The sequence below is a fragment of the Bos taurus genome, chromosome 6, assembly GCF_002263795.3.
Source record: "Bos taurus isolate L1 Dominette 01449 registration number 42190680 breed Hereford chromosome 6, ARS-UCD2.0, whole genome shotgun sequence".
Classification (NCBI taxonomy): domain Eukaryota; kingdom Metazoa; phylum Chordata; class Mammalia; order Artiodactyla; family Bovidae; genus Bos; species Bos taurus.
The window spans coordinates 81,646,693-81,674,369 of NC_037333.1; the positions used below are offsets into that span (position 1 = coordinate 81,646,693).

At 37.8% G+C, this 27,677-nt stretch overlaps 1 pseudogene; it reads left to right on the plus strand.

The window, feature by feature from the left end:
* The first annotated feature begins 22,586 nt into the window (after positions 1–22,586).
* On the plus strand, positions 22,587–23,570 carry LOC100139136 (small ribosomal subunit protein RACK1-like; annotated as a pseudogene).
* Positions 23,571–27,677: the final 4,107 nt, after the last annotated feature.

The following is a 27,677-nucleotide window of genomic DNA, read 5'->3' on the forward strand; positions in this document are numbered from 1 at the left end:
ATCAAGACCATCCCCAAGAAAAAAGAAATACAAAAAAGCAAAACGGCTGTCTGAGGAGGCCTTACAAATAGCTGTGAAAAGAAGAGAAGGAAAAAACAAAGGAGAAAAGGAAAGATTTACCCATTTGGATGAAGAGTTCCAAAGAATAGCAAGGAGAGACAAGAAAGCTTTCCTCAGTGATCAATGCAAAGAAATAGAGGAAAACAACACAATGGGAAAGACTAGGGATCTCTTCAAGAAAATTAGAGAAACCAAGGGACACTTCATGCAAAGATGGGCTCAATAAAGACAGAAATGGTATGGACCTAACAGAAGCAGAAAATATTAAGAAGAGGTGGCAAGAATCCACAGAAAAACTGTACAAAAAAGATCTTCATGACTCAGATAATTACAGTGATGTGATCTCTCACCTAGAGCCAGACATCCTAGAATGCAAAGTCAAGTTGGCCTTACAAAGCATCATTACGAACAAAGCTAGTGATGGAATTCCAGTTGAGCTATTTCAAATCCTAAAAGATGATTCTGTGAAAGTGCTATACTCAATATGCCAGCAAATTTGGAAAACTCAGCAGTGGCCACAGGACTGGAAAAGGTCAGTTTTCATTCCAATCCCAAAGAAAGGCAATGCCAAAGAATGCTCAAAGAACCACACAATTGCTCTCATCTCACACTCTAGTAAAGTAATGCTCAAAATTCTCCAAGCCATGCTTCAGCAATACGTGAACCGTGAACTTCCAGATGTTCAAGCTGGTTTTAGAAAAGGCAGAGGAACCAGAGATCAAATTGCCAACATCCACTGGATATTCAAAAAACAAAAGAGTTCCAGGATAAGCTCTATATCTGCTTTATTGACTATGCCAAAGCCTTTGACTGTGTGGATCACAATAAACTGTGGAAAATTCTGAATGAGATGGGAATACCAGACCACCTGACCTGCCTCTTGAGAAATCCCTATGCAGGTCAGGAAGCAACAGTTAGAACTGGTCTTAGAACAACAGATTGGTTCCAAATAGGAAGAGGAGTATGTCAAGGCTGTATATTGTCACCCTGCTTATTTAACTAATATGCAGAGTACATCATGAGAAATGCTGGACTGGAGGAAGCACAAGCTGGAATCAAGATTGCTGGGGGAAATATCAATAACCTCAGATATGCATATGACACCACTTTTATGGCAGAAAGCAAAGAAGAACTAAAGAGCCTCTTGATGAAAGTGAAAGAGGAGAGTGAAAAAGTTGGCTTAAAGCTCAATATTCAGAAAACTAAGATCATGGCATCCGGTCCCACCACTTCATGGCAAATAGATGGAGAAACAGTGGAAACAGTGTCAGACTTTATTTTTTGGGCTCCAAAATCACTGCAGATGGTTACTGCAGCCATGAAATTAAAAGATGCTAACTCTTTGGAAGGAAAGTTATGACGAACTTAGATAGCACATTAAAAAGCAGAGACATTACTTTGCCAATAAAGGTCAGTCTAGTCAAGGCTATGATTTTTCCAGTAGTTGTCTATGGATGTGACAGTTGGACTATAAAGAAAGCTGAGCGCTGAAGAATTGATGCTTTTTTTTTTTTTTTTTGAACTGTGGTATTGGAGAAGACTCTTGAGTCCTTTGGACTGCAAGGAGATCCGATCAGTCCATCCTAAAGGAGATCAGTCCTGGGTGTTCATTGGAAGGACTGATGTTGAATCTGAAACTCCAATACTTTGACCACCTAATATGAAGTGCTGACTCATTTGAAAAGACCATGATGCTGGGAAAGATTGAGGGCAGGAGGAGAAGGGGACGACAGAGGATGAGATGGTTGGATGGCATGATCGACTCAGTGGACATGGGGTTTGGGTAAACTCTGGGAGTTGGTGATGGGCAGGGAGTCCTGGCATGCTGCGGTTCATGGGGTCTCAAAGAGTTGGACATAACTGAGTGACTGAACTGAACTGAAGCATCCATTTTGTCACACCATACTACGAAACATGCAGTATTCAACATAGCATCTGACGGTTTCCAGGTACATACAGTCTTCCTAAGTGCTTTAAGTGCCATATTTTGTTTAGACTTAATATGAGTTTTACGGTTATTCTTGAAGCCACATCAGTATGTGTTCTCCTCAGTAAAGACTAAATTTGTAAGGGAGAAGAATAGAAAGTTTATCCTTGAAATGAACAATTTTACAACCTTGTCTCCTAAGGAAATGGGAACATCATGAATGATCTCTTTTCTCCTTGTTACTGTCTCCTGACCTGCTTGGGTAGCAAGTACCTGGGAAGCAGTGAAGACATAGAATTTTTATTTTATTTTACTGATTATTCTCTGATGTCACCTGCTGATGGTCTCTTGTTTCTAAGTCAAACTGGAAGCAGTGAATCCTCATCTAATTTAAATATTTCCTTCATAATCTTAAATGTACAATTTCCGCTAGCTGAGTCCTAAATTGTATCATTTCATGCCATGGCTTAGTCTGCTAATAATATACAAAATGGGAAAAAGTAGATATAAGAGGAATAGGTTAGCTAGTCGATCAGTAGATTCAAGAAAGAAAGCTTGAGCAAATTGACAAGACCATTGTTTCCTAATATGATGCTTTGAAAGTTTCTACCAAGTTTAAGAATCAGGGTCTTCTTTCATTTACTTTTTTTTTTTTTTTTTTTAATTTTATTTTATTTTTAAACTTTACATAATTGTATTAGTTTTGCCAAATATCAAAATGAATCCACCACAGGCATACATGTGTTCCCCATCCTGAACCCTCCTCCCTCCTCCCTCCCCACACCATCCCTCTGGGTCGTCCCAGTGCTCCAGCCCCAAGCATCCAGTATCGCGCATCGAACCTGGACTGGCAACTCGTTTTACTTTTAAAAAGTAATCTATCTTGATAGGACTTAGCTACTACCTAATATTCAAAGTTGGCTTAAAGCTCAACATTCAGAAAACTAAGATCATGGCATCTGATCCCATCAATTCATGGGAAATAGATGGGGAAACAGTGGAAACAGTGTCAGACTTTATTTTTCTGGGCTCCAAAATCACTGCAGATGATGACCGCAGCCATGAAATTAAAAGACGCTTACTCTTTGGAAGGAAAGTTATGACCAACCTATATAGCATATTGAAAAGCAGAGACATTACTTTGCCAACAAAGATCCATCGAATCAAGGCTATGGTTTTTCCTGTGGTCATGTATGGATGTGAGAGTTGGACTGTGAAGAAGGGTGAGCACCGAAGAATTGATGCTTTTGAACCGTGGTGTTGGAGAAGACTCTTGAGAGTCCCTTGGACTGCAAGGAGATCCAACCAGTCCATTCTGAAGGAGATCAGTCCTGGGATTTCTTTGGAAGGAGTGATGCTAAAGCTGAAATTCCAGTACTTTGGCCACCTCAGGTGAAGAGTTGACTCATTGGAAAAGACTCTGATGCTGGGAGGGATTGGGGGCAGGAGGAGAAGGGGACGACAGAGGATGAGATGGCTGGATGGCATCACTGACTCGATGGATGTGAGTCTGAGTGAAGTCCGGGAGTTGGTGATGGACAGGGAGGCCTGGCGTGCTGCGATTCATGGGGTCGCAAAGAGTTGGACGCGACTGAGCGACTGAACTGAACTGAACTGAATATTCAAATGAAATAAAGTAAAGCAAATAAACCAACAAATTGTGCAATGATGTAATAAATCATAAACACACTAACCCAATGCAGTAATCATGTGTCTCATTGAAGATTGTGAGAATAAGGTGTCCAGATACATTTATGACAGAAGATGAAGTGAGAGTTAACTGGAGCAAACTACAAGCATGTCCATGCTTCATTAATTCATGAATCTAATCTGAAACTTCAGCACCATTCCAATAAAAAGAGAAATGACCCTATTATCCCTTGAAAACATGGATTACATTACAACACGTTTCCTATAAAAATGGGAATTTTTTTCATTACTTAACACTAAAGTGCTGAAACCATTAGTATACCCTTTTAGACTTAAAATAAACATGTGTTTTATGTGCATGTACCTCCCAATGGAAATCACAAGTGGTGTCACATTGCACTGTGGATCCATTAGTAACATAATGGTATCCAACCACAGGTCTTGCTAATGGTTATATTGGAAATCAGTTTTGTTTTTTTTTTTTTAATTCAAAAAGGAAGGATGGAAGGAAGGGAGGAAAGGGGAGGGGAGTAGGAAACAAAAGTTTCTCTCTCTTGCCCTTTAAAAAAATTAAATCAAATTAGTTTAATTGGAGAATAATTATAATATCCTGCCATATATCGACATGAATAAGTACACTGTCAGCTTAAAAATGTGTTTCTGCTGAGTAGTTCAGATGTGACGCCTCAAGAAAGAAATGAGTGAATCAGAAGATACAATACTTTGAAAAGTGTGCAAGAATTAATAAAGGGCATGGCCTATGTAATCTCACTGAATAATTTTTTTTTTTTTCTCACAAGACAAAAGAGAACTATAACACTTTAAAATTGGGGCATGTGGACTTAATTTGTGATGAATATCTCAGGACGTACTAAAATCTGTTTGCATAAATGATATACAAAAAAAAAATCGCTAATTGGTTCCTTAGTGTGAATTACAATATCATTCTTCTGGAATATCACTTTAATTACTAGAAAGCAAAGAGAAGTCAAAATTTATAGTTGTGAAAGAGATGAACAATTCTATTATTGGAAAAATAGGAAAAACAATTCTATGATCAGGTTTCAAGCTTTGAAATAACTTGTGTTAGAATTATGTCTCATTTTACTTACTATATTTTGGTAAGATATGAACATAAGAGACAAGACACATTATTAAAATATATCACACTGTAAGTAAAGCCCTGATCTCTCTGACTGCTAATATGGCAGACTTAAAAGGGAATTTGTTGAAGAGAAATCTGGCTTACAGATACTGTTTTTTAATGTGAAGCCAGCTTTTTTCCAAGAAACTTAACTGCATTCTTGGTTACTGTTAGTGTCCTGAGGCCACCGGGCTCCATTAAATCTCTCTCCCTTTTTTTATAGAGCCCTGCTGAGAATAATGATTCTGATCATTATTTTCTTAGGAAAATATAGGCATATGTTCACTCATTCTGCCATGTTGCACTTAAGTGATTAAAAATTCATGTTCCAAGTAAAAAGCTGTTAAGGAGCTAATTATTTATTCTGTTTACAAGATACGCCCCAACTGGTTAGGCAAAGTGGATGCTGGGGGCTGAAGAAAGCATTAAATATATTTAGGGTGAGAAGGCCAACCTGACTCCTGGTGGGTATATTACCAAGTGATACACATTGAAAGAGTGCCTTAAGCAAGCAAACCACCTATTAAATAAATGAAGTATTCATTTTAGGAAGATCTGGAATATCTTTTATCTCTTAATAACCCCCCTGCACAAAATCTTAGAAATTCATTGTCAGAGAAACTCAATTCATTATGTATCCCAAACTTGGTTGTTGAATGGAAGTACATTTTTAAATTGAATACATATAGACATAGGTTTCTCAAAAAAGAATGATCAGGAAGTAAAAAGAAATGGACTTAAGAGGGAGGGGAACAAATATTATATATTTAAAAAATCATAAACCAAAAATATGTACACTAAACTGGTAAAGAATATATTTAGAATAAAATTGCAAATGATCACTAAAAACTACTTCTGAAAGCCATTTTTATAAATCCATTGAAATTATTAATATGGTTATAAATTGATACCTGATGCAAAACTTATAAAGAAACTAATTTATATTCTATAAAATTAATTCAGTAACTGTCAATTGCCATATTACTTTTATTTGCATAAAGGATATACAGGCTGTGGAAATAATGATAATAAAGTGTACTGTGGAGTACACATTAATATATAGTAGAGAGTCTGTCACTGGACATTCAGAAACTCTGTTCTTAAGAGAAAAGTACATGAATGAAAATGTGAGCTTGAAAAGGTGATTGCAAAATCTGAAACACTTAGATGATCACTTAATGAGTTTTCATTCTTTCCTGAAACTTCAGTTAGAATGTTATCTATCATGGGACTAAGATTTATGTACCAATAGTGTTAGATATTTCTAAATGAACATATGAACAAATGTTTATTGACAGTGTTTAAAAATAGGTCATTGTCATTAATAAAATAGACTGGGTTCATAAACCACACAAATAATTAGCAACATTATAGAGTTATATAGTAAAATTTAAAAAAATATCTTAAAGAGATGAGAATACAAGACCACTTTACCTGCCTCCTGTGAAAGTTGTACGGAGGTCAAGAAGCAACAATTAGAACCAGACATGGGACAAGGGACTGGTTCAAAATTGGGAAAGGCATATGTCAAGGCTGTATGTTGTCACCCTGCTTATTAAACTTATATGCAGAGTACATCATGTGAAATGTCGGGCTGGATGAAGCAGAAGCTGGAATCAAGATTGCTGGGAGAAATATCAATAACCTCAGATACACAGATAGCACCACCCTTATGGCAGAAAGCGAAGAAGAATCAAAGAGCCTCTTGATGAAAGTGAAAGAGGAGAGTGAAAAAGCTGGATTTAAACTCAACATTCAAAAAGCCAAGATCATGGCACCAGATCCCATAATTTCATGGCAAATAGATGGAGAAACAGTGGAAAGAGTGACAGACTTTATTTTGGGGGCTCCAAAATCACTGCAGATGGTGACTGCAGCCATGAAATTAAGATGCTTGCTCCTTGGAAAAAAAGCTAAGACAAACCTAGACAGCATATTAAATAACAGAGACATTACTTTGCCAGCTAGGTCCATCTTGCCAAAGCTATGGTTTTTCCAGTAGCCATGTACAGATATGAGAGTTGGACCATAAAAAAGGCTGAATGCAGAAGAATTGCACTTTCAAACTGTGGTTTTGGAGAAGACTCTTGAGAGTCCCTTGGACTGCAAGGAGATCAAACCAGTCAGTCTTAAAGGAAATCAACCCTGAATATTGGAAGCACTGATGCTGAGGCTAAAGCTCCAATACTTTGACCACTGACGCTAAGAGCCGACTCATTGAAATTAAAAAAAATCTGATGCTGGGAAACATTGAAGGCAGGAGGAGAAGGGGACGACAGAGGATGAGATGGTTTGATGGCATCACCACCTCAATGCACATGAGGTTGAGCACACTCCTGGATATGCGAAGGATAGGCAAGCATGGCGTGCTACAATCCATGGAGTCACAAAGAGTTGGACACGACTGAGTGACTGAACAAGAACAAATATAGTAAAACATACTTACATAAATCATAATGATAATTCTTAATTTGATTATGTTTTTAATAATTTAAGACACTGTCTTAGATTATAATTTGGGGCATTTATTAGCATTACATACATATTTTCTAGTCAAAGGAATAATATGGAATAGATGTCATCATACCTGATTTTCTCTTGGATCCTACAATTTAAGGAAGCCACTTTTTGTTATTTCTGACAATATATCAAATGATATAATAAGCCATAAAGTTATGGCTTAAAAAATTGCATCCACGTTTTTTGACAAGTATCCCAATATTTTAGTCATTGTGAAATTCTTAGGTGTGGTATGACTTATTTCCCAGCAATGACCAGGCTAATCAACATAATTTGAAAATATATTAGCTAAAATTATAATGTCTAATATTCTAATTTTTTTGTATCTATTTAACATTGCTCCATTTAGTTATTAGCTTTTTATCCTCTGTCCATATGTCTTTAGAATTTGCAAAACATTTATCAGTTCAGTTCAGTTCAGTCACTCAGTTGTGTCTGACTCTTTGCCACCCCATGAACTGCATCACGCCAGGCCTCCCTGTCCATCACCATCTCCCAGAGTTCACTCAAACTCACATCCATTGAGTCGGTGATGCCATCCAGCCATCTCATCCTCATTGTCCCCTATTCCTCCTGCCCCCAATCCCTCCCAGCATCAGAGTCTTTTCCAATTAGTCAACTCTTTGCATGAGGTGGCCAAAGTACTAGAGTTTCAGCTTTAGCTTCATTCCTTCCAAAGAAATCCCAGGGCTGATCTCCTTTAGAATGGACTGGTTGGATCTCCTTGCAGTCCAAGGGACTCTCAGGAGTCTTTTCCAACACCACAGTTCAAAAGCATCAGTTCTTCTGTGCTCAGCTTTATTCACAGTCCAACTCTCCCATCCATACATGACAACTGGAAAAACCATAACCTTGACTAGATGGACCTTTGTTGGCAAAGTAATGTCTCTGCTTTTGAATATGCTATCTAGGTAGGTCATAACTTTTCTTCCAAGGAGTAAGCATCTTTTAATTTCATGGCTGCAATCACCATCTGCAGTGATTTTGAAGCACCCAAAAATAAAGTCTGACACTGTTTCCACTGTTTCCCCATCTATTTCCCATGAAGTGATGGGACCAGATGCCATAATCTTCGTCTTCTGAATGTTGAGCTTTAAGCCAACTGTTTCACTCTCCTCTTTCACTTTCATCAAGAGGCTTTTTAGTTCCTCTTCACTTTCTACCATAAGCGTGGTGTCATCTGAATATCTGAGGTTATTGATATTTCTCCCGGCAATCTTGATTCCTGCTTGTGCTTCCTCCAGCCCAGCGTTTCTCATGATGTACTCTGCATAGAAGTTAAATAAGCAGAGTGACAATATACAGCCTTTACGTACTCCTTTTCCTATTTGGAACCAGTCTGTTGTTCCATGTCCAGTTCTAACTGTTGCTTCCTGACCTGCATAGAGGTTTCTCAAGAGGCAGGTCAGGTGGTCTGGTATTCCCATCTCTTTCAGAATTTTCCACGGTTTATTGTAATCCACACAGTCAAAGGCTTTGGCATAGTCAATAAAGCAGAAATAGATGTTTTTCCGGAACTCCTTGCTTTTTCAATGATCCAGTGGATGTTGGCAATTTGATCTCTGGTTCATTTACCTTTTCTAAAACAAGCTTGAACATCTGGAAGTTCACGGTTCATGTATTGCTGAAGCCTGGCTTGGAGAATTTTAAGCATTATTTTACTAGCATGTGAGGTGAGGGCAATTGTGCAGTAGTTTGAGCATTCTTTGGCATTGCCTTTCTTTGGGATTGGACTGATTAAATGATTATCTCCTATTAATGTACATTTTATATTGCCATTTTTCATTCTTTAAAACTGATGCCATTGCTTATGTAATTAGATGAAATGTGTAACAAATAAAAATATCAAAATAATATTTCTGTTTTTATAAAGCTACATGCTTTATACTGATTTCATAATCATATAAAACAGCAGTTAAATCTCACCAAATTCATGCCACCATCTGTTTTTGTAAGTAAAATTTTATTGGAACATTGTTTTACAAAGGCCTCATGCAACACATCTTGTGAAAGAATCTATAGATGTAAAACCTGGGAATACATGGCTTTCTGCTCAGGGCGATTTCAGGCATGCCAGATCTGGCAATTCCTTATGCAACTCGATCTTTCAACTATATTTTTTGAATATTTCTTAGTGCTTGGTAAGGAAAAATTAGAACATATTCTGCAGCAGATTTATCCTAATTTGATTCCAGTGAGGAACGGAAAATCCCCACTTAGAATTATTATTCATATATATGAAATTATATTTACATATAATTATGCACGCACGCAGGCACACACACACACACACACACATATATACATGTTTATACACACATAGTTCAGATAAGTTCAGTTCAGTAGCCCAGTTGTGTCCGACTCTTTACGACCCCATGAATCGCAGCACGTCAGGCCTCCCTGTCCATCACCAACTCTTGGAGTTCACTCAGACTCACGTCCATTGAGTCGGTGATGCCATCCAGCCATCTCATCCTCTGTCGTCCCCTTCTCCTCTTGCCCCCAATCCCTCCCAGCATCAGAGTCTTTTCCAATGAGTCAACTCTTCGCATGAGGTGGCCAAAGTACTGGAGTTTCAGCTTTAGCATCATTCCTTCCAAAGAAATCCCAGGACTAATCTCCTTTAGAATGGACTGGTCGGATCTCCTTGCAGTCCAAAGGACTCTCAAGAGTCTTCTCCAACACCACAGTTTAAAAGCATCAATTCTTTGGCACTCACTTTTCTTCACAGTCCAACTCTCACATCCATACATGACCACTGGAAAAACCATAGCCTTGACCAGATGGACCTTTGTTGGCAAAGTAATGTCTCTGCTTTTCAATATGCTATCTAGGTTTGTCATAACTTTTCTTCCGAGGAGTAAGCGTCTTTTAATTTCATGGCTGCAGTCACCATCTGCAGTGATTTTGGAGCCCCTGAAAAATAGTCTAACACTGTTTCCACTGTTTCCCCATCTATTTCCCATGAAGTGATGGGATCAGATGCCATGATCTTAGTTTTCTGAATGTTGAACTTTAAGCCAACTTTTTCACTCTCCTCTTTCAGTTTCATCAATAGGCTCTTCTTCTTCACTTTCTGCCATAAAGGTGGTGTCATCTGCATATCTGAGGTTATTGATATTTCCCCCAGCAATCTTGATTCCAGCTTGTGCTTCTTCCACCCCAGCGTTTCTCATGATGTACTCTGTATAGAAGTTAAATAAGCAGGGTGACAATATACAGCCTTGATGTACTCCTTCACATACACATATACATATGCATATCTGTATACATTCTATACTTGCATTGGGAATTTTCATATAGAAATTATCTACGTATGCACATGTATACATATATAATATATATATATATATATATATATATATATACACACACACTTTCCAAATGAACATCTACTCATATCTACATACTTCCAGTGAAATATGCTTCAGGACACAGACATATAGAAACTATATATTTATATACGTATGTAAATATATAAGCATGACCCTAAGCACCTCGTACTGGAAGTGTATGAGTCATGGAGGGAAAATAAGAGTTTAAAGTTTATAAAGCTTGGTGGTGGTTTATTTATTTATTTTTCCACTGGATATATATATATATATATATATATTTTTTTTTTTTTCACTTTACAATATTGTATTGCTCTTGCCATACATCAATATGCATCCACCATGGGTGTACACGTGTTCCCCATCCTGAACCCCCCACCAACCTCCCTCCCCATACCATCCCTCTGGGTCATCCCAGTGCACCAGCCCCAAGCTTCCTGTATCCTGCTTCGAACCTGGACTGGCGATTCGTTTCATATATGATATTATACATGTTTGAATGCCATTCTCCCAATTCATCCCCCGTCCCTCTCCCACAGAGTCCAAAAGACTGTTCCATACATCTGTGTCTCTTTTGCTGTCTCGCATACAGGGTTGTCGTTACCATCTTTCTAAATTCCATATATATGCGTTAGTATATTGTATTGGTGTTTTTCCTTCTGGCTTACTTCACTCTGTATAATAGGCTCCAGTTTCATCCACGTCATTAGAATTGATTCAAATGCATTCTTTTTAATGGCTGAGTAATACTCCATTGTGTGTATGTACCACAGCTTTCTTATCCATTCATCTGCTGATGGACATCTAGGTTGCTTCCATGTCCTGGCTATTATAAACAGTGCTTCGATGAACATTGGGGTACACGTGTCTCTTTCAATTCTTAGACCTGGGAGGTGCATGCAGCCCAGGGCCGGCCTTGGTGGTGGTTTAGTTGCTAAGTCGTGTCTGACTATGTGAGCCCATGAACTTTAGCTGCCAGGCTTCTCTGTCCATGAGATTATCCAGGCAAGAATACTGGAATGGGTTGCCATTTCCTTCTCCAGGGGATCTTCCCAATTCAGGGATCACACCCGGGTCTCCTGAGCTGCAGGCAGATTCTTTACCAACTGAGCTACAAGGGAAGAGCTTGAAGCTAGTCTATGGAAACTCCTCCAGTATTCAGATATTCAAAGTTATAAGTGAAAAAATTTGGTTCTTGTAATAGTTTAGTTAAAATAAAGTTTTTTCTGGTTAGGAATATACTTGATTGTGCAGCATATATCAATATAATTATAAATGCTTTATACACCATTTTGTGCTGTGTATGTGCATGTTAAGTCACCTCAACTGTGTCCGACTCTTTGAGACCCTATGGACTGTAGCTTGCCAGCCTTCTCTGTCAATGGGATTTTCCAGGCAAGAATAATGGAGTGGGTTGCCCTGCCCTCCTGCAGGGGATCTTCCTGACCCAGTGATCGAACCTGCATCTCTTATGTTTGCAGGCAGGTTCTTTACTACTAGCATCACCTGGGAAGCTCCCTTCTTGGGAAGCCCCACATCAGTTTACCAGTAGTAAATAATGCATTTTGCTAATAGTGAATAATAATACTACAGGAAATATTGGTTTATCTTTCCCTTTTCACTTTCCAAAACTTTCAATTTAAAATTTAAATTATACTTTTTATAATTACAATTTATAAAGTTACTGTCAAATGAAGAGGTTATCAAGTTATACAGATTCAAATTATAGGGGGCACTGACTTAGAGAAACAAAATAATGGTTATGGTGGGGAGTGTTAGGGGAAGGGATGGATTTGGGAGTTAGGGATTGGCATGTACACACTGCTACATTTAAAACAGATAACCCTCAAGTACCTACTGTATAACACAGGGAACTCTGATCAATAATTTGTGATAACCTAAATGGGAAAAAATTTTTGAAAAAGAGTGGAAACATATATATGTGTAACTGAATCACATTGCTGTACACTGGAAACTAACCCAACATTGTTAATCAACTATTCTCTAATATAAAATAAAAAATAAAAAAAAAGCAAAAAGTTAAAAAACAAATAAACAAACAAACAGTGCCCTAAAAAAAAGTACAGGGGCAAAGTGTTACAAGAGATGTGTCAGGAACTTAATATAAGTACTATGTTGTTTTTCTGGATTTTGAGTTGTTAATCAACAACTCAAACCTCAAACTATTGTCAGACCTTTGGAGAACAAAGATGCCACCTCTGTGAGATTGGCAGAATAGACAAATACTTGCATGGGGAGAAAAGTTATTAATCCATGCATCTTGTAAGACAGTATTTCTCTTACTTGAATACTCTTGTTTCCAAAATTGAACAATTTTGCATTCACTCTTTAGTTTTGCATTCATTTTAGTTTTCTTCAAACAGCAAATTTGACTGGACTAAATGAAAAATTATCATTTAAAGCTAGATGTGAATCATCAGATCATTATTTTATTTATTTAAATTTATTTCTTATGGCCGGTAAAAGAATAGGGCAACTTGAGATCAATAAGGAAGGAAGGAATTGTTAGGAAATAGCAAAGGAAGAAAGAACAAATAGCAAAGGTAGAGAGGAAGTATCAACAAAGACAAATTTACCAGCAATCATTTTGCCTAACTTCATCCTTCAGCTTAGAATTCTGGAACCTCCATGGTAATAACCTTAAATGTAAGTGCATTAAATGCTGTATCCACAATACTTTAAGTTAGTAGCCTGGTGAATAGAAAAGATGTACCTATTTTGTGAAAAATAGGTACAAAATTTTGTATTAATATTTTGTGCAAAATATTAATAGGTTTTAATTGGGTATTAATAGGTATTAATTAATTTTGTACCTATTAATAGGTATTAATAGGTACAAAATTTTGTATTAATATTTTGTGCAAAATATTAATATGCCTTGTATATTCCTAGAGTCATTTCTAGAGAAGTTAAATCATGGGCAGCAGTAAAACTTCTGTGAATCTGATCAGTTATCACTTATACAGATGAAGAATTTGAGGCAAATTATATATCTTATTTAGGTTCTCATAACAAGCTGGGGATATAACAAGGAAAAGAGCTGAAATCTTTTTGTTCTGGTGCTTGAGTTGCAATTCTTAGCCTGGGCAGGGGTCCTCCACTAGTACATTTCCCTCAGGCTTAACCCCAGTTGCACCACCTTTTCCCATTTTTCTCCCTTTTACTAAACTGGCACAAATCTTCCCTTAAAAATTTCTTACACCAGTTATTCCTTAGTTGATAATAGTACCAAAAATCTTAGGTTATTTGCTTTAGACTTGTATTTAACTTTACAAATGTACAAACTGGAATGCAGATGAAAAGTTGATGAGGGTTATTGCTTTGGACATAAACTTTTTTGGGTGAAAACTGCACAGTATCTAAGCTCTTGGGAGACATAATAAAAAGAGACTAAATTATACTCTAGTATTTTTCCAGACCTTCCAAGTCTCTTCAGGAGAACATTTTTTCCTTTTTAAAAACTAACATTTTTACTTTACACTCCTCAATTATTAAAGGAAGAATTTTTCTTATTAGGTGAAATCAGAACATAGGTAATATTAAAGTGAAGTTTGCAATTTGTGGTAAAGAATAACTGAATATATGTATTTATATTTCTTTATAGCATATTATCAGGATGTCAAATATATCAATGTAGTGTAGAAACAGAATACTAATCAAGTTATTTTAAGTTGAATCAGAATATAATGTAGAAAAAAATAACCCATGAAACTAATTATTTGGAATACATTCCAAAGTAAAACTATGTAAAATATCCTTATTTTTCAAAATATGGGAAGACTATATGCTTACTCCTTAGAAGGAAAGTTATGGCCAACCTAGACAGCATATTAAAAAGCAGAGACGTTACTTTGTCAACAAAGGTCCGTCTAGTCAAGGCTATGGTTTTTCCAGTAGTCATGTATGGATGTGAGATTTGGACTATAAAGAAAGCTGAGCACTGAAGAATTGATGCTTTTGAACTGTGGTGTTGGAGAAGACTCTTGAGTTTCTTGGACTGCAAGGAGATCCAACCAGCCCATCCTAAAGGAGATGAGTACTGGGTGTTCATTGGAAGGACTGATGTTGAAGCTGAAACTCCAATACTTTGGCCACCTGATGTGAAGAGCTGACTCATTTGAAAAGACCCTGATGCTGGGAAAGATTGAGGGCAGGAGGAAAGGAGGACAACAGAGGATGAGATGGTTGAATGGCATCACCGAGTCAATGGACATGAGTCTGGGGTAAACTCCGGGAGTTGATGATGGACAGGGAGGCCTGGCGTGCTGCAGTTCATGGGGTTGCAAAGAGCTGGACATGACTGAGCGACTGAACTGAACTGAACTGATACGCCTATCCAAAACAACTGTGTCTCACTGAAAAGTATTTCTCAAGTACCATGATGCGTTTTTTTCCCCTGTTTTAGAAATAATGACACATTCTTTTGACTATCTTTGTGATGAAAATTCTGCACTCATTGGTAATGAATTAGTTTTGGAAACTATCAAAAGTGTAGAGTCACGTCCAATGAATATTTTCTTTCTTTTTTTTTTAATTTAAATTTATTTATTTTAATTAGAGGCTAATTACTTTACAATATTGTATTGGTTTTGTCATACATCAACATGAATCCGCCACAGGTGTACACATGTTCCCAATCCTGAAGCCCCCTCCCACCTCCCTCCCCATCCCATCCCTCTGGGTCATCCCAGTGCACCAGCCCCAAGCTTCCTGTATCCTGCATCGAACCTGGACTGGCGATTTGTTTCTTATATGATATTATACATGTTTCAATGCCATTCTCCCAAATCATCCCCCCCTCCTTCTCCCACAGAGACACAGATGTATAGAACAATGAATATTTTCTTGCTAAATAGCCTATAACCATTAGTTCTGAAACACTGGATATTTATTTACAGGATTCTGCAAGTAATTTATTAAAGAACCCACCCCCATACCAAACTATAGGACATTAAGCAAAAACATTATTATTAAATGGGGCTGTAGGTTTGAAAAGTTGCTACCTTAAGGCAATAATTTAATGTCAGTTTTGCTGAGAAACAGAACAAACAAAAACTGGTTTTGTTATAGGCAATTTGAAATAATAATGCACATGAGTATCATGGGTTTTATTGTGCCCATGATAAATTTTGCTCATAACTGTTCACCTCTCAGTTTTATGTTGATGTTATATTTCTTTCTGAAAACAGAAACACATTTACTTTTCATTTCAGTATTTATTAGTGTAAAATAGAAACAAAAATTCCCATATATCCCTACACCTTTGTAATATGCCCACTAAAGTTTAGGTGCCTCAAAATAGGGGAAAAATTTAAACAAGACCAAAATCAAATAAATCAATCAAAGATTCTACAAGTGCTGTTTTTCAAATTGACTTTTGCCTAAGTTACTATTACCAGTAAAAAATTTATAAACTCTATATAAATCTGTATGAAAATTATATATATATATATATATGTTTATCTATACAAGAATTTTTTATATATGACTTCCTTTAATGGGGGAAATTAAAAGACTATTCATAGCAGTGGAAGTCAGTGAAATATACAAAATATACCAGGAATTTAGGTAATTTTACTCTGAAGTATCAAATGACTTATTGCAGTCTCTTCTGTTTTTTCTTCACACATTAATACATTTGCAGGCCTCTCAGAGAGTCTGCAGTTACTTTTGGCTATAGATGTCTACCATTTCTGATACATTGCAATTTCTTTCCAATTGGAAGTTTTTCTTAATTGCAGTGAATAGTTAAATATTTTAAACAAAAATAAATAATTCCCAAATTAAATGGATAAAGTGAAAAAGAATAATAATAATAATAATAATGCATATTTCAAATAATTGTGAAAACTCCAACAATCTAATAATTGGGATGAGATTTTTCTGTTTTCTGTCCTCTAAGAAAACTCTCTGATACCTTGCCATGGGAATCTGTGTGCATGTAGACATATGTGTTTGTTTATATGTATGTGAGTATGTATTTTAGTTCCTCTTAAAAAATAGGCATTACTTAGTGGTGGTGGTGTTTAGTCATTAAGTTGTGTCCAACTCTTTTGTGACCCCATGTACTGTACCCCAGGACCCAGCGACCCCACAGAGACTGAGACAGAACTGTGTTTGAGTGTCTACTGTGGAGGTATGGGTCAGCAGTGTACTACTGCAGGGGTAGGGGCTGTGGGTGCAGCAGACCTGGGTATGGCATAAGCCCTCCTGGAGGAGATCACCATTAACCCCACCATAGAGCTGCCAGAACTTACACAGTACTGGGAAAACAGACGTGGCGGGAACAAACAACATTGCATGCACCAGGACCCAGGAGAAAGGAGCAGTGACCCCATAAGAGACTGACCCAGACTTGCCTTTAAGTGTCCAGGAGTTTCCAGTGGAGGTGTGGGTCAGCAGTGGCCTGCTGCAGGGTTGGGGGCACTGAGTGTAGCAGTACATGCATGGCATCTTTGAGGGAAGTCATCATTATCTTCATTACCTCCACCATAATTTGGCCCCAGGAAATGGTTAAACAGGAGATGGCAAGAGTGAATATCGAGATTTTAGGAATCAGTGAACTAAAATGGACTGGAATGGGTGAATTTAACTCAGATGACCATTATATCTACTCCTGTGGGAAAAAATCACTTAGAAGAAATGGAGTAGCTATCATAGTGAACAAAAGAGTCCAAAATGGAGTGCTTGGATGTCAAAAAGGACAGAATGATCTGTTTGTTTCAAAGGCAAACCATTCAATATCACAGTAATCCAAGACTATGCCCCAACCAGTAATGCTGAAGAAGCATAAGTTGAATGATTCTATGAAGACTTACAAGACCTTCTAGAACTAACACCCAAAAAAGTTTTCATTTTCATTATAGCGTCCTGGATGGAAAAAGTAGGAAGTTAATAAACACCAGGAGTAACAGGCAAGTTTGGCCTTGGAGTACAGAATGAAGCAGGGCAAAGGCTAATAGATTTTTTCCAAGAAAACACACTGGTCATAGCAAACATCCTCTTCCAAAAATACAAGAGAAGACTCTACACATGGACATCACCACACGGTCAATACTGAAATCAGAAGGACTATATTCTTTGCAGCCAAAGATGCAGAAGTTCTGTACAATCACAAAAACAAGACCAGGAGTGAACTGTGGCTCAGATCGTGAACTCCTTATTGCCAAATTCAGACTTAAATTGAAGAAAGTAGAGAACACCACTAGACCATTCATGTATGACCTAAATCAAATCCCTTAAAATTATACAGTGGAAATGACAAATAGATTCAAGGGATTAGATCTGATAGAGTGGTTAATGAACTATGGACGGAGGTTCCTGACATTGTACAGGAGACAGGAATCAAGAATATCTCCAAGAAAAAGAAATGAAAAAAAAAAAAAAAAGGCAAAATGGTTGTCTGAGGAGGCCTTACAAATAGCTTAGAAAATAAGAGAAGCAAAGGGCAAAGGAGAAAAGTAGATATACCCATTTGAATGCAGAGTTCCAAAGAATAGTGAGGAGAGATTAAAAAACATTCCTCAGAGATTAGTGCAAAGAAGCAGAGGAAAACAGTTGAATGGGAAAGTCTAGTGATCTCTTCAAGAGATTAGAAATATCAAGGGAAAATTGCGTGCAAAGATGGGTTCAATAAAGGACAGAAATGGTATGGACCTAATAGAAACAGAAGATATTAATAAGAAGATTTGGCAAGAATACACAGAAGAACTGTTCAAAAAATATCTCCATGACACAGATAATAGTGATGATGTGATCAGTCACTTAGAGCCAGACATCCTAAAATGCAAAGTCAAATGGGCCTTAGGAAGCATCATTTTGAACAAAACTAGTAGAGGTGATGGAATTCCAGTGGAACTATTTCAAATCCTGAAAGATGATTCTGTGAAAATGCTACACTCAATATGCCAGCAAATTTGGAAAACTCAGCAGTGGCTACAGAACTGGAAACAGTCAGTTTTCCTTCTAATCCTAAAGAAAGGCAATGCCAAAGAATGCTTTAACTACCACACAATTGCACTCATCTCACACACTAGGAAAGTAATGCTCAAAATTCTCCAAGCCAGGCTTCAACAGTATATACACCGTGAACTTCCAGATATTCAAGCTGAATTTAGAAAAGTCAGAGGAACCAGAGATCAAATTGCCAATATCCGCTGGATCATCAAAAAAGCAAGAGAGTTCCTGAGAAACATCTACTTCTGCTTTATTGACTACGCCAAAGCCTTTGACTGTGTGGATCACAACAATGTCAGGAAACTTCTGAAAGAGATGGGAATACCAGACCACCTGACCTGCCTCTTGAGAAATCTGTATGCAGGTCAGGAAGCAACAGGTAGAACTGGACATAGATCAACAGACTGGTTCCAAATAGGAAAAGGAGTATGTCAAGGCTGTATATTGTCACCCTGCTTATTTAACTTCTATGCAGAGTACATCATGAGAAATGCTGGGCTGGATGAAGCACAAGCTGGAATCAAGATTGCCAGGAGAAATATCAATAGCCTCAGATATGCAGATGACACCACTCTTATGGCAGAAAGTGAAGAACTAAAGAGCCTCTTGATGAAAGTGAAAGAGGAGAGTGAAAAAGTTGGCTTAAAACTTAACATTCAGAAAACTAAGATAATGGCATCTGGTCCCATCACTTCATGGGAAATAGATGGGGAAACAGTGGAAACAGTGTCAGACTGTGTTTTTTGGGCTCCAAAATCACTGCAGATGGTGATTGCGGCCATGAAATTAAAAGATGCTTACTCTTTGAAAGAAAAGTTCTGACCAACCTAGATAACATATTAAAAAGCAGAGACATTACTTTGCCATCTAGTCATCTTAAGGGTCATCTAGTCAAAGCTATGGTTTTTCCAGCAGTCATGTATGGATGTGAGAGTTGGATTCTAAAGAGAGTATGGATTCTAAAGAACGCTGAGCACTGGAAAAAAAAAAAAAGAATTGATTCTTTTGAACTGTGCTATTGGAGAAGACTCTTGAGTCCCTTGGACAGCAAGGAGATCCAACCAGTCCATCCTAAAATAAATCATTCCTGAATATTCATTGGAAAGACTGATGCTGAAGCTAAAACTCCAATACTTTGGCCACCTAATGTGAAGAGCTGACTCATTTGAAAAGACCCTGAAGGTGGAAAGAGAAGGGGACTACAAAGGATGATATGGTTTAATGGCATCACTGACTCAATGGACATGAGTTTAAGTGAACTCTGGGGGTGTTGACCAACTGGGAGGCCTGTAGTTCTGCAGTCATGGGGGCGCAAAGAGTCACACATGAACAAGTGACTGAACTGGACTGTAGCCTGCCAGGTTTCACTGTCCATGAGTTTTCCTAGGAAAGAATGCTGGAGTAGGTTGCCATTTCCTTCTTCAAGGGATCTTCCTCCCCCAGGGATGAAACCTTTGTCTCCTACATCAGCAGGCAGATTCTTTACCACTGAGCCACTTGGGAAGCCCCAATCATTATTTAGGCATTAGCTATTTGTCCTTGACACTCATGATCCATAAATGTCATGGTAAATGAGAGGTGCATGACCTTAATTCAGTCAAATCTCATAGGTCATGATATAGCCAAGAAATTTTGCAGTTAAAAGTAGCTACTCCCCAGCATGAATGCAAAAAAGAAAGGAATTCTATGCTTTAATGCAACTGGAGGATTGGAAGTTGGACTAATGAATCTTTTTCAGAAAGATGTATTTTTTAAATGTTCTTCCTGCAGCTTTGAACCTTAGTCATACACTAGAAACATAATGATGATTATTCAATATGACTAGATGCCTAGATTTAAGCAAGCAAAAAAAACCTATTTAGATCTCTCATAATTCTCCATAAGCCATATGACTAAATAGCATTTTAAAAAGTGAGAAAACAATATCTCAGTCTTGTAAGCCTCACTAAAGAAATGTATAATAAATTTTCACAGAGAGTTTTCTTGGGTTGCTAATGCATACTGGTTTTATTAATTTACCAACAGAGTTTGCCTAGTTGTTCCCACCTTAAAGAAGATTATAATAGGAGAAACAGAATGAGTGCAGGAAAAGTCAGGATAAAGAAGTGCCAAGTACATATACTTTTTGGTTTTGTTTGCTTTTTAACATGGTCAACAATTTCAGAATGTCAGTCACACTTGAGAGGTGTTACAAGTTCTCTGTTCCTGAGAAATATCACCTTAATAAACAATCCAACTGCACTTTCTTAGCATCTCCTCCTACTGCTCCTTTCTTTCTTTGTTTTAAGTTGTTGCTTTAAATATTGCTGAGTGTGTGTGTGTGTGTGTGTGTGTGTGTGTGTGTTTATGTTAAAGAGATTGAAAATGTTGTACTTTACCTTTTTTCCTTAACTAGGCATCCATTCTAATGATGTAACTTCAGGATGATATATAGCATTTTATCTCTGGCAACCTGCTTTTTATGTCTAGTCTTCCATCATTTTCTCGAGGAGCCCTAACACTCTTAGAGGGAAACTTGTAGGGAGAGGCTATCTCTGGATGAAACCTTATTTTTTAACTTAAATTATAAATTGAGCTCTGTTAACGCAGCTTGATTGTCAGTAGGGGTTAGTCAAATTTAAGCTGAATAAATTAACATGAATTTCATACTAGAAAGACAGAGATAATCTTTTAACTTTCTTTTAATTCTGAGTTATATCCACCTGTTTTTATATAAGGAAAAGTAGAAAGAACAGGGAGTAAACAAACAACCCTTTAAAGCAAAATTATAACCTTGAATTGCTAATAAGAACATAATAGTTCACATTTCATGTTACAAAATTAGAATTCAAGTGTATGTCACTAAACTAGTATACCACTTTTGTGAGCAATGCACTGCCATTATTGTTAATGTGTTGCCTGAACAGAAATAATTCATTACTTAATTTCTACTTTCAATGGTGTTACGATTTAACTAAAAATACATGTTCAGCCAAAAGCTGGTTAAATAAAAATGTTTATAAGTATTTAATAACATACAGCAAATTGCATTATTTAGAATGAAGGACAATATTGTAGGAGGAGAGAAAGATGATCACAGAAGACTTGCAATTCATTGAACAATCAGTAATCTCTATGAGACCACCAAACTATGTCTATCTCATTCTCTATGGCATTTTCTCAGTGCTTTTCCCATCAGAGAAGATAAATACGAAAAAAATAACCTGACAATTTCTTAGGGTAATTCTGACCATCAGAAGCTAGATTGTGTAATTATTTAAAGGATTATAAAGTTAAATTTGGGCTCATTTTCTATTTCAGCAGAGGCATGGAGATTACTACTATCAAATTATACAATTAGTTGTTATCAAGTCACTTTGGAGGACCTGCAAAATCCAAATACTGTATATATAGCTCAAAATTCATCACCCAAATTGAGATAATAAAAGACTGATGATGGCTTATGTGCCAACTTTACTGGAATGAGGGATATCCAGCTAGCTGGTTTTGGAGCATGGCTGTGAGGGTGTTTAAGAAAGATATCACCATTTAAACTGGTGGACTGAGTAAACAGATAGCCCTCCCCAATGTTGATGGTCATATCCAATTCATTTAGGGCCCAGATAGAACAAAAAGTCAAAGAAAGTTGACTCACTCTATTGCTGTCATATTGAGCTAGAAGATGGATCTTCTACTGTGCTTAGAGATCCTGAATCTGTGGCTTTTAGATCAAGACTGGAATCTACACCATGAACTTTCTAGCTTTCAGGCCTTCAAATTTTACCGTTGGCTCTCCTGGGATCTCCAGCTTGCAGATGGAAGATGGTGGGACTTTTCAATCTCTACAATAGGTGAGACGGTACCTTATAATATTTCCTCATGTGTGTATTAATATATTCCATTGGCTCTATTTTTCTGGAGAATCCTGACTAATACATGACATAAAAATGAATGGTTTGGCCAAGCCATGGTGGGAGCAGGTATGCGTGTCTCTGAGCTATCCAGCTCCATTCTTGTCTCTGTCACAACATCCATACCCTCCATTGCCATGACTGAACAGATGATGCACATGGCACCCTCAAGGGCCACAATGACTGGATGACCCAGATTCGCTACTACTCCCAGTTTCCAGACATGATATTCTCTGCCCCTGGGGACAAGACCATTGTTATGTGGAAGCTGACCAGAGATGAGATGAACTATGTTTTTCCAGAGTGTGCTCTTTGGGGTCACTCTCACTTTGTTACTGGTAATCTCCTCAGATGGCCAATTTGCCGTCTCAGGCTCTGGGGATGGAACTCTTTACCTCTGGGATCTCACAATGGGCACCAAGACGCACCACACCAAAGATGTGCTGAGTGTGGCCTTTTCTGACAACTGGCAAATTGCCTCTGGCTCCTGAGACAAAACCATCAAACTATGGAATATTTCAGGTGTATGTAAATATACTTTCCAGAATGAGAGTCAATCAGAGTGAGTGTCTTGTGTCAGTTTCTTGCCCAACAACAGCAATCCCATCATTCTTTCCTGTGGCTGGGACAAACTGGTCAAGGTATGGAACTTTGCAAACTGTAAGCTGAAGCCCAGCTACATCGGCCACACAGGCTCCCTGAACATTGTGACCATCTCTCCAGATGGATCTTTCTGCGCTTCTGGAGGCAAGGATGGATAGGCCATGTTGTGAGATCTGAATGAAGGCAAGCACCTTTATACACTAGATGGTGAGAACATCATCAGCGCCCTGTGCTTCAGTACCAACCACTATTGGCTCTGTGCTGCCATGGGCCCTAGCATTAAAATCTGGGACTTGGAGGCAAAATCACTATAGATGAACTGAAGCAAGACATTATTGGTACCAGCAGCAAGACAGAGCCTTCCCAGTGTATCTCTCTGGCTTGGGTCTGCTGATGGCCAGATACTGTTTGTTGGCTACATGTACAGCCAAGTGTGCATGTGGCAGGTAACCATTGGCACCTTCTAGAAACAAACACAGAAGAGTTTAAAAATTTTTTAAAAAGAAAAGAAAAAAGTTGGCTTTCTGGAAAAAAAATGAATGGTTAGGAGAGGATATTATATATTTTGGTTTGGAGGGGATTTTATGACTATTTTTGTTTTCATTCTATTTGGATAGAACTATGTATCTGTTCAGGGTAGTGTATATTGATGAATGTAATTATGGAGGAAAATGTTATTTATCCCTCTTTAACCCCATGCTGAAAATGTGGAGCTCAAAATGGGACTACTCTTAAAATGTAATATGAGTTCTTTGCAGTTGGAAGGGACTGAAAAGGGAAATTTAATGAACTAGTGTGGTGTCTGGAAACCATACAGATTGAAATAAAGATAGTTTTGCTGAGGAGCTGGAATTCTTCAAGTTTTTTAGGCCAAAATGACATGTGAAAAATTTCAAAGTTTCAAACATAAAGTGCAGGGCTAGAGGGATATACACTGCAAGAGGCAGTCTATGCAGAAGGTACTACCTGAAAACCATGTGCCAAGACAGAAAATAGAAGGCAATATTTTTTTAAAACCTAGTTGAGAGTAGACATTTTTAGTCAAGGAAACAGCAGGTGCTAAACCTAAAAATTGGACTGCTCTAGAAAAACAGGTTTTTACCTGTAACTGAGTGGTAGGGTATCCATCTGCAATGCAGGAGTCACAGGTTCGACCCCTGGGGAAGGAAGGTCTCTTGGAGAAGGAAATGGCAACCCATTCCAGTACTCATGCCTGGAAAGCCCTATGGACAGAGGAGGCTTGCAGGCTACAGTCCACAGAGTCTGAAAAGAGTCAGACATGATTTAAGTGACTAAACAACAACAGGAAAACATATCCACAACAGCTCTTGAGAGAAAATCAGTTGCGAGCATATAAACAAACAATAATGTGTTAGAACATTTCATGATAGTACCAGCAAGTTATAACCTTCCTGATTCTCTAAAGACAAGATACAGAAGTGTAGGTATAAGTCTGGCAAAGAAAAATATAGAAAATCACTTTAATCAGATAGTATAGATTTCTGTCTACTAAGATCCAGACAGAACAGGAAGGAGAAATGCAAAGAGTAAACGTCTTTTAATTTCATGGCTGCAATCACCATCGGCAGTGATTTTGGAGCCCAAAAATAAAGTCTGACACTATTTCCACTGTTTCCCCATCTATTTTCCATGAAGTGGTGGGACCAGATGCCATGATCTTAGTTTTCTGAATGTTAAGCTTTAAGCCAACTATTTCACTCACCTCTTTCACCTTCATCAACAGGCTCTTTAGTTCCTCTTCACTTTCTGCCATAAGGGTGGTGTCATCTGCATATCTGAGGCTATTGATATGTCTCCCAGCAATCTTGATTCCAGCTTGTGCTTCCTCCAGCCCAGCATTTCTCATGATGTACTCTGCATAGAAGTTAAATAAGCAGGGTGACAATATATAGCCTTAACGTACTCCTTTTCCTATTTGGAACCAGTCTGTTGTTCCATGTCCAGTTCTAATTGTTGCTTCCTGACCTGCATACAGGTTTCTCAAGAGGCAGGTCAGGTGGTCTGGTATTCCCATCTCTTTCAAAAATTTCCACAGTTTATTGTGATCCACACAGTCAAAGGCTTTGGCATAGTCAATAAAGCAGAAATAGATGTTTTTCTGGAACTCTCTTGCTTTTTTGATGATCCAGTGGATGTTGGCAATTTGATCTCTTGTTCCTCTACCTTTTCTAAAACCAGCTTGAACATCTGGAAGTTCACGGTTCACATATTGCTGAAGCCTGGCTTGGAGAATTTTGAGCATTACTTTACTACTGTGTAAGATGAGCGCAATTGTGCGGTAGTTTGAGCATTCTTTGGCATTGCCTTTCTTTGGGATTGGAATGAAAACTGACCTTTTGCAGTTCTGTGGCCACTGCTGAGTTTTCTAAATTTGCTGGCATATTGAGTGCAGCACTTTCACAGCATCATCTTTCAGGATTTGAAATAGCTCCACTGGAATTCCATCACCTGCACTACCTTTGTTCATAGTGATGCTTCCTAAGGCCCACCTGACTTCACATTCCAGGATGTCTGGCTCTAGGGGAGAGATCATACCATTGTGATTATCTGGGTCATGAAGACCTTTTTTGTACAGTGTTTCTGTGTCTTCTTGCCACCTCTTCTTTATATCTTCTGCTTCTGTTAGGTCCCTACCATTTCTGTCCTTTTTTGATCCATCTTTGCATGAAATAAATGTATTAGATATTATATAATATATGTTATAATATATATTATATAGCAATTATATAGTATATAATATATGTATTCAGTTCAGTTCAGTCACTAAGTCATGTCTGACTCTTTGCAACCCCATGAATAACAGCACATCAGGCCTCCCTGTCCATCACCAACTCCCGGAGTTCACTCAAACTCATGTCCATCAAGTCGGTGATGCCATCCAGCCATCTCATCTTCTGTTGTCCCCTTCTCCTCCTGCCCCCAGTCCCTCCCAGCATCAGGGTCTTTTCCAATGAGTCAACTCTTCACATGAGGTTGCCAAAGTATTGGAGTTTCAAGAAATAAATGAATGTATTTAAGAATGCATTACATTGTTTGCTTTTCTAGTAGGTGCTAATGTGACGGTTGTATTTTAAACCCTTCCCCCAAAAGGGCGAGTTAGTAAAAAGTGTTTGTTTTAGGTATATAACTGCTCTATACATTTCATTTCATTTTTGAAAGTGATTTCTCCTTTTAAAAAAGACTTTAGATAGTCACATAATGCAAAATATGTGTGTGTGTGTGTGTGTGTGTATGGGTACACACAAATAGGTACACACAAATGTTTTCTATGAGCTGTTCTGTATTGGAGTAATTCCCTGATGTTTTGAATGTAAGAGTGTTGCCTTTAACTTAATATTAATACAACGTTGCACTATTAAAGTCTACTTTCCAGGTCAGTTAATTAAATTGTTAGATTTCCTATTTTTAACTTATTCCTTTTTTTAATAATAGTCTTTTTTTCAAAACTTTTTATTTTATATTGAAGTATATCCAATTAACAACATTGTGATATTTTCAATGGACAGCAAAGGGACTCAGCCATAAATATACATGTATCCATTTTCCCTGAAAACACTCCCCCATCCAGGCTGCCAAATAACATTGAGCAAATTTCCCTGTGCTATGCATTAGGTCCTTGTTGGTTATCCTTTTTATGTATAGCAGTGTGTATATGTGATTGCAGACTCCCTAACTATCCCTTCCCCCAATCCTTCCTCCTGGAAACCAAAAGTTCATTCTCTAAGTCTGTGAATCTCTTTCTGTTTTGTAAATAAGTTCACTTCTACCATTTCATTTTCCAAGGATGTCATATGACATTTCTCCTTCTCTTTATGATTTTCTTAATTCAAATGGCCAAATCCATGTCTCTGAAGTTCTCATCCATTGCTCTTAGCAGGCTACCGAAGTTGCGAAGTTACTGATGAAGGTTTTTACAGCATATCAAATATGGGCAAAAAAGCAAAATGGCTGTCTGAGGAGGCCTTACAAATAGCTGCGAAAAGAAGGGAAGTGAAAAGGAAAGAGAAAAGGAAAGATACACCCATTTGAATATAGAGTCCAAAGAATAGCAAGCAGAGATAAGAAAGCGTTCCTCAGCAATCAATGCAAAGAAATAGAGGAAAACAACAGAATGGGAAAGGCTAGAGATTTCTTCAAGAAAATTAGAGATACCAAGGGAACATTTCATGCAAAGATGGGCTCAATAAAGGACAGAAATGGTAGGGACCTAACAGAAGCAGAAAATATTAAGAAGAGGTGGCAAGAATACACAGAAGCACTGTACAAAAAAGATCTTCACCACCCAAATAATCATGATAGTGTGATCTCTACCTAGAGCCAGACATCCTGGAATGTGAAGTCAAGTGGGCTTTAGGAAGCATCACTATGAACAAAGCTATTGTTCCAGTTGAGCTATTTCAAATCCTGAAAGATAATGCTGTTGAAGTGTGCACTCAATATGCCAGCAAATTTGGAAAACTTAGCAGTGGCCACAGGACTGGAAAAGCTCAGTTTTCATTCCAATCCCAAAGAAAGGCAATGCCAAAGAATGCTCAAACTACCGCGCAATTGCA